The sequence below is a fragment of the Drosophila sulfurigaster genome, chromosome 3 (assembly GCF_023558435.1).
Source record: "Drosophila sulfurigaster albostrigata strain 15112-1811.04 chromosome 3, ASM2355843v2, whole genome shotgun sequence".
Lineage (NCBI taxonomy): Eukaryota > Metazoa > Arthropoda > Insecta > Diptera > Drosophilidae > Drosophila > Drosophila sulfurigaster.
The window spans coordinates 52,526,058-52,535,555 of NC_084883.1; the positions used below are offsets into that span (position 1 = coordinate 52,526,058).

Here is a 9,498-nt window from a genome sequence, read left to right on the forward strand (position 1 = left end):
CGCATAAACGGCAAGACTCTCGCCAGCATTTGGTTGGCTACCCAACAGGTTGAGAATTGCGGCCGCCGGTGTCTCAGTATTTTCATACCGCTGCTCGAACAACTGCCTAAACTGCTGCCATGTGATTCCAGGGTAGCAGATCTGCGATAGCCACTGTGAAGCGCTTCCTTCAAGAGACTGCGTTAATGCCATTATTAATGCACTGCCTTCCAACGGTTTTTCGCTCAAAATGATGTCCACAGTCGCGCACCACTGAATTGCATCTGCTCCAGAGACGTCCGAATTAAATTTCGGCAAAACGATGCCGATACTTTGAAGAGGCTCTCGAAACGCCGTATGCAACGTGTTTGCTAGTAGCATAAAACTTCGATTTTGCTGTTCCATCAAGGCACGAAACTGATATATACTGTAGATCCGGAGTTACATCCCACTTCTGATGTAGAAGCATCAATTGCTTCATCGTTTGTTGGTTGCGTCTGTGGGTTTATTTCAGCCATCTTTTTATTATTATCGCTAAAAATAGTGAAGCGAGGCTCAGCGTGTGTTGATCTCTTACTATTTCACAATCCAACTGAACGATTTCAGTTCTCTGCACTACCACACTCACACCCATACGGGTTCTATTGTGGTCTCATTCTATCAACCTTACACTGAGACACACTGACAACCGCATATGCTGTCGTCTCACTTTTTCTAGTGTTGTACAGTATACAAAGGCTCTCGCCTTTTGCAACACTACACAATTCGCCTCAGGACTCAGGCGTGCAATTCTAGACTTAGGCGCGCAATTCAAATTACTGAACTTGCTCCGACATATACTAATTGGGTGTATATGTATGTATATATAAGTAAGTAAGTAATGTTGGTATGTAAATACCTTTTTTGGCAGACAAATAATTTATTGTAAGTAATGTTGGTATGTAAATACCTTTTTTGGCAGACAAATTATTTATTTATTAATTAAAGCACACACGACGACACACACGACAAAGTCAGAGGATTTGATTTTGTTTCTGCTTTTCCGAGCACTTGCGCTATGTTCGGCGAATTTAACACGACTGTGAAGGGTGTGAGTGTGTGAGACGAAGAGAAGAGAAGTGAAGCGACCAAGTCCTAGTTGGAGGGAGTTTATGCTGGGTTTGTGGGCGTAGTTTGGCATCCTGCAGAATTGGCTGCTGTTTTTGCTGTGTGTTGCCTCCATTTGACGTCAATTTTTGCCGTGCTTCCTGATAGGCTGGGCATCCTTTATAGCTGCTGATATGTGCTCCATCACAATGGACGCATTTTGGGGCTGTTTGCCGGAATTTAGTGCAGGCTGTGGTGGCGTGCACGCCTGCGCATTTCATGCACTTGAATGGGCGCCGGCAGTAGTTCTTCGTATGTCCGAAGGCTTGGCAACGGTGGCACTGTGCAGGATCGCGGGGCTTACAATACTTCTCGACCACTACTGCCTGGTTTCCCAGTTCTTAAATGTTTAGGATTTGCTCGTGGCTGCCGTCCACAGCAGTGTCGATCTCTACCTCGAACATATTTAACGGGTTTTACGATATATGTCGAGTAATGAAGCCCGCCTCTAGTAGTTTGGTTTTCAACCAATCGCTTGGAGTATTGTGATGTAGCTGCCGTATAATTATTCGGAACCCCCGTTCGCTGCGCAACTGGTGCGTGTGATGCGGGATGCCGTCCTCGTCCAGAATGTTTAGTGCAGCTTTGTAAGTTGTCATGACTCCGCAGATAATGCGGTGACCGCTACCTGCAGTTGATTTTGTTTTGAAAGTACCGATTTGTCTTTTTGAAAATGTTTCCAGTAAGGGCATAATGGCTGGAACAAAAGGTAGTAGCAGTGGTGGAATTTTTTCATTTATTTGTTGCTGGATGTTCTGTTGGTTGACTTGCGCCGTAGTTGTTTCTTGTATTCTTATTGCAAAATTGCTCTTAAAAACTGGTATTTTGCAAAATTGCTCTTAAAAACTGGTATTTTAAATTGCGGGAGTTCCGAGATATCATCAGAGTCGTATTCCATGTCAGTGTTTTTTCTCTTATAAGGAGATTGTTGACCATTGGCTGGGTTAATTCCAATTTTGACTGGGACTGGCAGCTCGTGTGGTAGCAGAGGGGGGACGCTGGAGAGCCAATCCTTTACAATCTTCGTGTTGTGGGGGTTGCGTTTCGCAGGTGACGGGGTCAGATTGATGGTTGCAATCGAAGGGAGGCGGGACATAGCATTGTTTTCCAGAGCTGCAGACTCAGGAGAACTGATCTGATTGTCATAGCTTCGTTGCTGTTGTCTAGCTGATTTTTGCGTTGCTGCTTAGCAGCATTGCATTCGTCAAAGTCGTCTGCGCATGTATTAGTGTGTATAGCATTTCTCTCTGCTATAGCCGCGTTCTCTTTGCATACTGTAGCGAGAGACAGAGACAGCGAGCGCTTTCTGTCCTTGCTGTCATTCGGCATTGCAGTTGTTGTATTGGCTGCTTCGTTAACGGCGAGAGGGGAAATTTTTCTTTGCGTGTGTGAGTGTTTGTGTTTGTCTGCTGCTGGTCAGTTCTCAATAGTGTGTGTGTATTCTGTTTGTCTGTATTCGTTTTTGCTTTTATTGCAGCTGCAGTCTTGCTGCGAGGGAGTGGCGGGGAAATATGCACTGTTAGGGTTTCTTTCCTTGCATATTCCCTGATTTTTGGTGCTTTAAGGTTTATAGAAGTTGTTGCTGGTGTTGCTAAGCCAGAGAATTGCGCATTTTTCGTGCTGGCGATCATTTTATGGGCACGCGCTGAGGAAAGGGGCAACGCAGGCTTGTCTCCTTTCTTCATCATCCCTCGACTTGGTAATGTCTTCTTGCAGTGGAGTCATCTTGTTGTTGGCGGGGCGTGGCTCAGGTGGCAGAAGCTGGTTATTGGCTTCATTGTCTGTAGTGTTTGATTCGTCGTCGCTTGGCAAGATGTAGCACTGGTCACGGCCGTGTTCGGATCCAGTCGAAGGAGGAGATCCATAGAAGGATATGGCCGAGAAATAGCTTGTTTTCGAAAAAGGACATTCGTTTTTTAGCCAAAGCTCTGCCAAATCCTTAAGGATCTAGCAAGGATGCACATTTTTGTAATCACAACAAACAGGACTATCGATTGGCATTCAAAGATTTTAAGGATAATACCAAAAAATGCAATTACAATTTTTTCAAGGGGTAGGTGTAGAAAAATTGGCAAAACTTCAGAAAATCCGACGTATCTCGGCCATTTGAAGGACGATCGGGATGTCCTTGGGCAGAAGGATAGCTCTTTTAAATACAAACCGATTGACATACCAAAAAGGACGAATGTCCTGTAAGCAACAAAGTTACAAGGACTTTTTTGTTCAGAGAAAATAGCTTATATCTCGGCCATGTCCTGTCCGATCCTTGCCGGACTAGTGTCAATCGAAGTTTCTAGGCAAGGACTATTATCCTGCCAAATTTCATCCTTGCAGTTCTCTAGATATCCCGGAATTTGTGATTTCGGGCGATTTTCTTCGGCCCCGGACTGAAAATTACAAGTGTTGGATCGTTAGATGACCCCATACTTTTTTGATGCCGATTGATAGAGTTCGTCCTTGCGATCCTGGCAATATATGTCCATTGAAAATGTGCAATTATATGGCCGAGATATAGCTTGTTTTCGAAAAAGGACATTTGTTTTTTAGCCATAGCTCTGTAAAATCCTTAAGGATCTAGGATGCACATTTTTGTAATCACAACAAACAGGACTATCGATTGGCATTCAAAGATTTTAAGGATAATGCCAAAAAATGCAATTACAATTTTTTCAAGTGGTAGGTGTAGAAAAATTGGCAAAATACCAGAAAATCCGCCGTACCTCGATTATTTGAAGGACGATCGGGATGTCCTTTGGCGGAAGGATAGCTCTTTTAAACACAAACCGATTGACATACCAAAAAGGACGAATGTCCAGTAAGCAACAAAGTTACAAGGACTTTTTTGTTCAAAGAAAATAGCTTATATCTCGGTCAGATCCTGTCCGATCCTTGCCGGACTAGTGTCAATCGAAGTTTCTAGGCAAGGACTATTATCCTGCCAAATTTCATCCCAATCGTCCTTGCGGTTCTCTAGATATCCTGGAATTTGTGATTTCGGGCGATTTTCTTCGGCCCCCGGACTGAAAATTACAAGTGTTGGATCGTTAGATGACCCCATACTTTTTTGATGCCGATCGATAGAGTTCGTCCTTGCGATCCTGGCAATATATGTCCTTTGAATATGCGCAAGGATATGGCCGGGGTTAGCTTGTTTTCGAAAAAGGACATTCGTTGTTTAGCCATAACTCAACCAAATCCTTAAGGATCCAGCAAGGATGCACATTTTAGAAACTGGTACATTTTTTTTGCGTTGGTACATTGGATCACTTTTTGTCATATTGGTACATTTTCGTTATGTCTAGTCTAGTTTTTAAATTTTTCATAAAATTTAATGTTCACATATATTTTCACATATTTTTTTAACAAATGGCTCTGTTCCACCAGACATAAATAATGTATCACTTAGAAATTGAACGTGTCAATTGAGAAAATATGTATGCGCCAATGTAAGGTCCATCACTACGTAAACAGTTATATATTGTGAATCACAATTTGTGATTCAACCAAATTTCTAAGCGATGGAGAACTTGGCATAGTACCTCTAATGAAAACCTTTGAAAATTTATACAATGGTGATCCTGATGAAATAATATCCCAATGGAACCAACTCCGACTTTCTTTAAATCAGGGAAAAAAAAAGATATTCGTAAATTTTTGACAGACACTGAAAATAAAATAAACGGTGTTGACGAACCGCTGTTCAGGAGCTTAATAGAATTCATAAACAACTTGATTTCGATGCCACACAGCTGTGATGCTGCAGAGCGAAAAATTGTTGAAATTTCGTTAATGAAAACTAAATTAGAATTTAAGTCACTGGCGCAGCCGGACTTCGAACAAGGGATTTTCCATGCCCACTACGCTTACCATTTTAATTTTTTTTTTTTTTGTTTTTTTTTTTTTTCTTCTCTAATTTTAATTTCCTTGAAATTTTGTGGAAATTTTTGTAGTGAATGGTTAAAAATAATAATACATATTTAAAAGAGAGAAAACTGCATAAAAAATATAAAAGTGACACACAAAAGTAACATGTGCAAGTAAAACAAACAAAAAATCAAATTACAATTGCCACACAAGCGACCGTATATGTGACCATCAATCGCTGAAAAGGCACCGGGATCGTTTTCATTTATCAACTTACATTAACGCAAATTTACTATTAATTTGTAAAATACACAATCACAATCATAAACGAATGAATAAACTAAAACTGCACAAATATTACAAAAAAAAATCACACACAGTGATACTGTTTACTTCGGCAAATGCCATGTAAACATGTACATATGTATGTGTTTGCGTTACCTTCGCTTGTGAAATTCTTGATAATAATTAATATCTATTACACAGGAAAGAGTAAGAAACAAATAATAATTCAACGCTATGGATTCATCTATTCCTATAAGCACAAGCCTGAATCTACATCCATTACTAGGCCTTGTACATCAAATACCCACCTATGAAGGCCCACCTGACAATCTTGAAAGATTTGTAAGTAGAGTAGAACAGCTACTATTGTTAGCCGGATCAGTGGACGAAGCAACATGCAGACAGTACTTGCTTGGAACTATCCGTGACAAGATTAAAGGCAGAGCAGACGAAGCACTGAGTGTCTGCCATGTACTCCTCAGTTGGGATGATATTAAATAAAATCTCAAGCGACTATACTCCAGCAAGAAGACAGAAGAAATGCTTGTTAGAGAGCTACATACTCTTCCGGATGGACTCAGTATGGGAAGATTATATTTCACAGCCACGAGAATAAGAAGTGAATTGATGTCACTGGCCAGAGAAGCAGACCCTAGTGGACACTCCCTCGCGTCCAAACGGGACCAATATGACATTTCCGCCTAAATACATTCCCAGTTGGATTAAAGGACCCACTTAGATCGGCCATTAGAAACCAAAGGCCAGAGACGATCGAGAAAGCGTACGAGTACGGACAGCTTGAACTAAACTTTTCTAGAAGTCTGAGTAAACATCCTGGAAACCATAACACCGACAAACTAATACATTAAGAACACACAACACAAAAATTGTAAAATTCAAAATATCGTCGGAGTTCGTGGCATACACCAACAACACGTCACCGAGCCATCCTTCTCCGATCCGGCCATTCCCCCCTATGGTTGACTGTATGGCCTTCTCTTCGGACTGAGGGGGGGAGGAGTTAACATGCCCCTCTCTCCGGCCACATGGAATAATGCCGAACCGGAAACTCCAAGCCTACTCTATGCAACCCCAAGCCTACTCTATGCAACTCTGACGATAATACACTCATACCTAGATTCTGACATACACACACATGTTCAGGCCTTTTGTAATAAATTGCCACTGACGAAATAGTCAGTCTTATTCAGTTCTCCAAACAGCACAATGCTTTTATTTGTGAGTATTTCTAACATATTACAGAATTTTCTCGCAGATGAGACTCCAGTCCGCTGGACTGGAGCCTTCCGCTCGTTCGTAGAATAATATATAGAATAATATATATATATATTTTTGATGAAACGATACAGCTTTCAGAAATAGCACCGCTAACGAAATCATCATTGAACTCGTGCCAATTGTGGGAGTCTGAATACTTGCAAGTAACCACATAATACCGGCAATCGTTGAGCCTGTATGATTGCATATCGCATAGAGCGAATAATGCACATTCGAAAGAATAAAGAATAAATCCAAGCAGGCGGCCAGTTTGCAGAGCGATGACGATGGCAACGGTAAGTTCAAGTCCCAGAATGGTTCAAAGGTAACGCTTGTGTTGCTGCAACTTGTGCACTTCAGTGTGCTTTTTAGTTGACCCACGAATAGGTCGCGTATCCGAGAATTCTCGTCATTGTCCAGTGACAATGAGAAGGCGGATCTGACTTGGGAGTGGTTTTCGCGCAACGAGAATTCTCGGATACGCGACCTATTTTTTTTTTGCGTTGGTACATTGGATCACTTTTTTTCATATTGGTACATTTTCAATATTTCTAGTCTAGTTTTTAAATTTTTCATAAAATTTTATGTTCACATATATTTTCACATATTTTTTTAACAAATGGCTCTGTTCCACCAGACATAAATAATGTATCACTTAGAAATTGAACGTGTCAATTGAGAAAATATGTATGCGCCAATGTAAGGTCCATCACTACGTAAACAGTAATATATTGTGAATCACAATTTGTGATTCAACCAAATTTCTAAGCGATGGAGAACTTGGAATAGTACCTCTAATGAAAACCTTTGAAAATTTATACAATGGTGATCCTGATGAAATAATATCCCAATGGAACCACCTCCGACTTTCTTTAAATCAGGGAAAAAAGATATTCGTAAATTTTTGACAGACACTGAAAATAAAATAAACGGTGTTGACGAACCGCTGTTCAGGAGCTTAATAGAATTCATAAACAACTTGATTTCGCAGGTCACAATAAGCTTAGTTCTCTGTCGAAGGATTTGTTCCCCGTTTGCAAAAGGCCTATTTCTACAAAAATGGTTTGAGTCATCTGGAATTGCCGCACTTGCCAAATCTTAGATACTGAGTTCAACAATTGTCCACGTTTGGAGCATCTCGACCTCAACGGTAATCAACTCACTGAGGTAAGTTGCATCAGGAAATTTATCGTGTGTTGTTTACAATAATAAAGCTTTACTCTATTTGCTTTGCAATAAAGTTTCAGATTACACCACCTCCAGAAGGTTTTAACTCATCGACTACGAAGCAATTTCCATTGCGATTATTGGATCTCGCATACAACAAGATAAGTGTGCTTCGCGAAAACCATTTCGAATTCCTAGGAGAACTTGAAATACTGGATTTATCTGGCAATAAATTCACCACCCTGAAGAGTGCTCACTTCTCAGGTCTGACTTCTTTACGCCATTTGAGTTTGGAATCAAACTACAACATGCAGCTAAAAGGACACATTTTTGAAGCCCTCGAGCAACTGGAGACGCTTGACTTGTCCTTCATTGGCCCCCCATTCCCACTATATGGTTGACTGTATGGCCTTCTCTTCGGGCTGAGGGGGAGGGTCACTGGACAATGACGAGAGAGAGCGCTAGAGCGCTATGCGATCTGCAATCATATAGGCTAAACGATTGCTGGTCATTATGTGGTTACTTGCAAGTATTCAGACTCTCACAATTAGCATGAGTTCAATGATTTCATTAGGGGTGCTATTTCTGAAAGCTGTCTCGCGGAAGGCTCCAGTCCGGTGGACTGGAGTCTCATCTGCGAGAAAATTCTGTAATATGTAAAGCACTGAGCTGTTTCGAGAACTGAATAAGACTGACTACTTCGTCAGTGATTGATTGATCGTAAAGAGCTTCACTATGTTTGGTCTACAAAAAACTGTTCATTTTTAAAAATTAACTAAGATAGCTTAAAATTTGATTTATTATTATTCAGTTCTGTTTATGTTTTCTTTATGTTTGAAAAGTATAATTGACTAAACAAAAGTTCTGTTTTTGTTTTCTTTTATATAGTAAATAAAACTAAAAAAATTAAATATGAAATAATAAAAGATAATTTAAAAAAAACGTTAGCAAAATATAGTATTAACAAAATAGCGAAAAAAATTTGTGGTACATTTTTGCTAAAATTGGTGCATTTCTTCAAAATTTTGGTACACAATTTTTTTGGAATGGAATGTCCATATGTATAATTGTAAAGGAATATTTATTTATATGTAGAAAAGTATTTCGCGTGTCATCAACAGTACACATGTTTATGTTTTTATTTTTGCCACGCCCACTTCCGCCCCCGCAAAGCTAAATTTGGTATATACAATAATGACTATAGTCTTCGTGGTTCCTGAAAATTTAGTTGCGATGAGATAAAAATTGTCGAAGTTATTAAAGAAATACTTTTGTATGGGCAAAAACGCCTACTTACTTGGAGTCTTAGTTGCTTTGGTTGACAATCTGGTATATTTTGCGCTCTATAGTATACACAGAGTGAAGTAACATATCAGTATACCAAATATACAATTTAGTATAATTTTGGTATTTTTGTGGTAAAATATTTTAGTATATCTTGGAAAAATACTGCAATATTTCGGTATTATTTAATGGGTATCGGGTATTTCACAGTCGAGCTCACTCAACTGTAGATTTCTTATTTGTTTTAAGGCTATATTTTTGGTAATTCAATAAAAATTTCGATCATATAAAAAGTTGTTTAGGAAATAATTTTATGTGTACACAACGGCTGTGGCAGTCATATCTTATTTGTTATGATTGACAATCTGGTATATTATACCCTAAGATATATTTTCAGCCATATAGCACATCGATATACCATATATGTATATTCTTTGGTATATTTTAGCAATTATTCGGTATATTGATTTAATATATATTTTCGGAATAAAACCG

General features: G+C 39.6%; 1 long non-coding RNA gene across 4 annotated transcripts; it reads left to right on the top strand.

The window, feature by feature from the left end:
* The first annotated feature begins 5,130 nt into the window (after positions 1–5,130).
* On the top strand, positions 5,131–7,975 carry LOC133843573 (uncharacterized). 4 transcript variants are annotated; one of them, XR_009894521.1, is made up of 5 exons: positions 5,131–6,513; positions 6,645–6,877; positions 7,212–7,486; positions 7,518–7,719; positions 7,794–7,975. It is a non-coding gene; the product is annotated as an uncharacterized LOC133843573 (long non-coding RNA). The 4 variants fall into 4 exon arrangements; XR_009894523.1 differs by lacking the exon at positions 7,212–7,486 and having other exon boundaries at positions 5,147–6,513; positions 7,560–7,719; XR_009894520.1 differs by lacking the exon at positions 7,212–7,486 and having other exon boundaries at positions 5,148–6,513; positions 7,544–7,719.
* Positions 7,976–9,498: the final 1,523 nt, after the last annotated feature.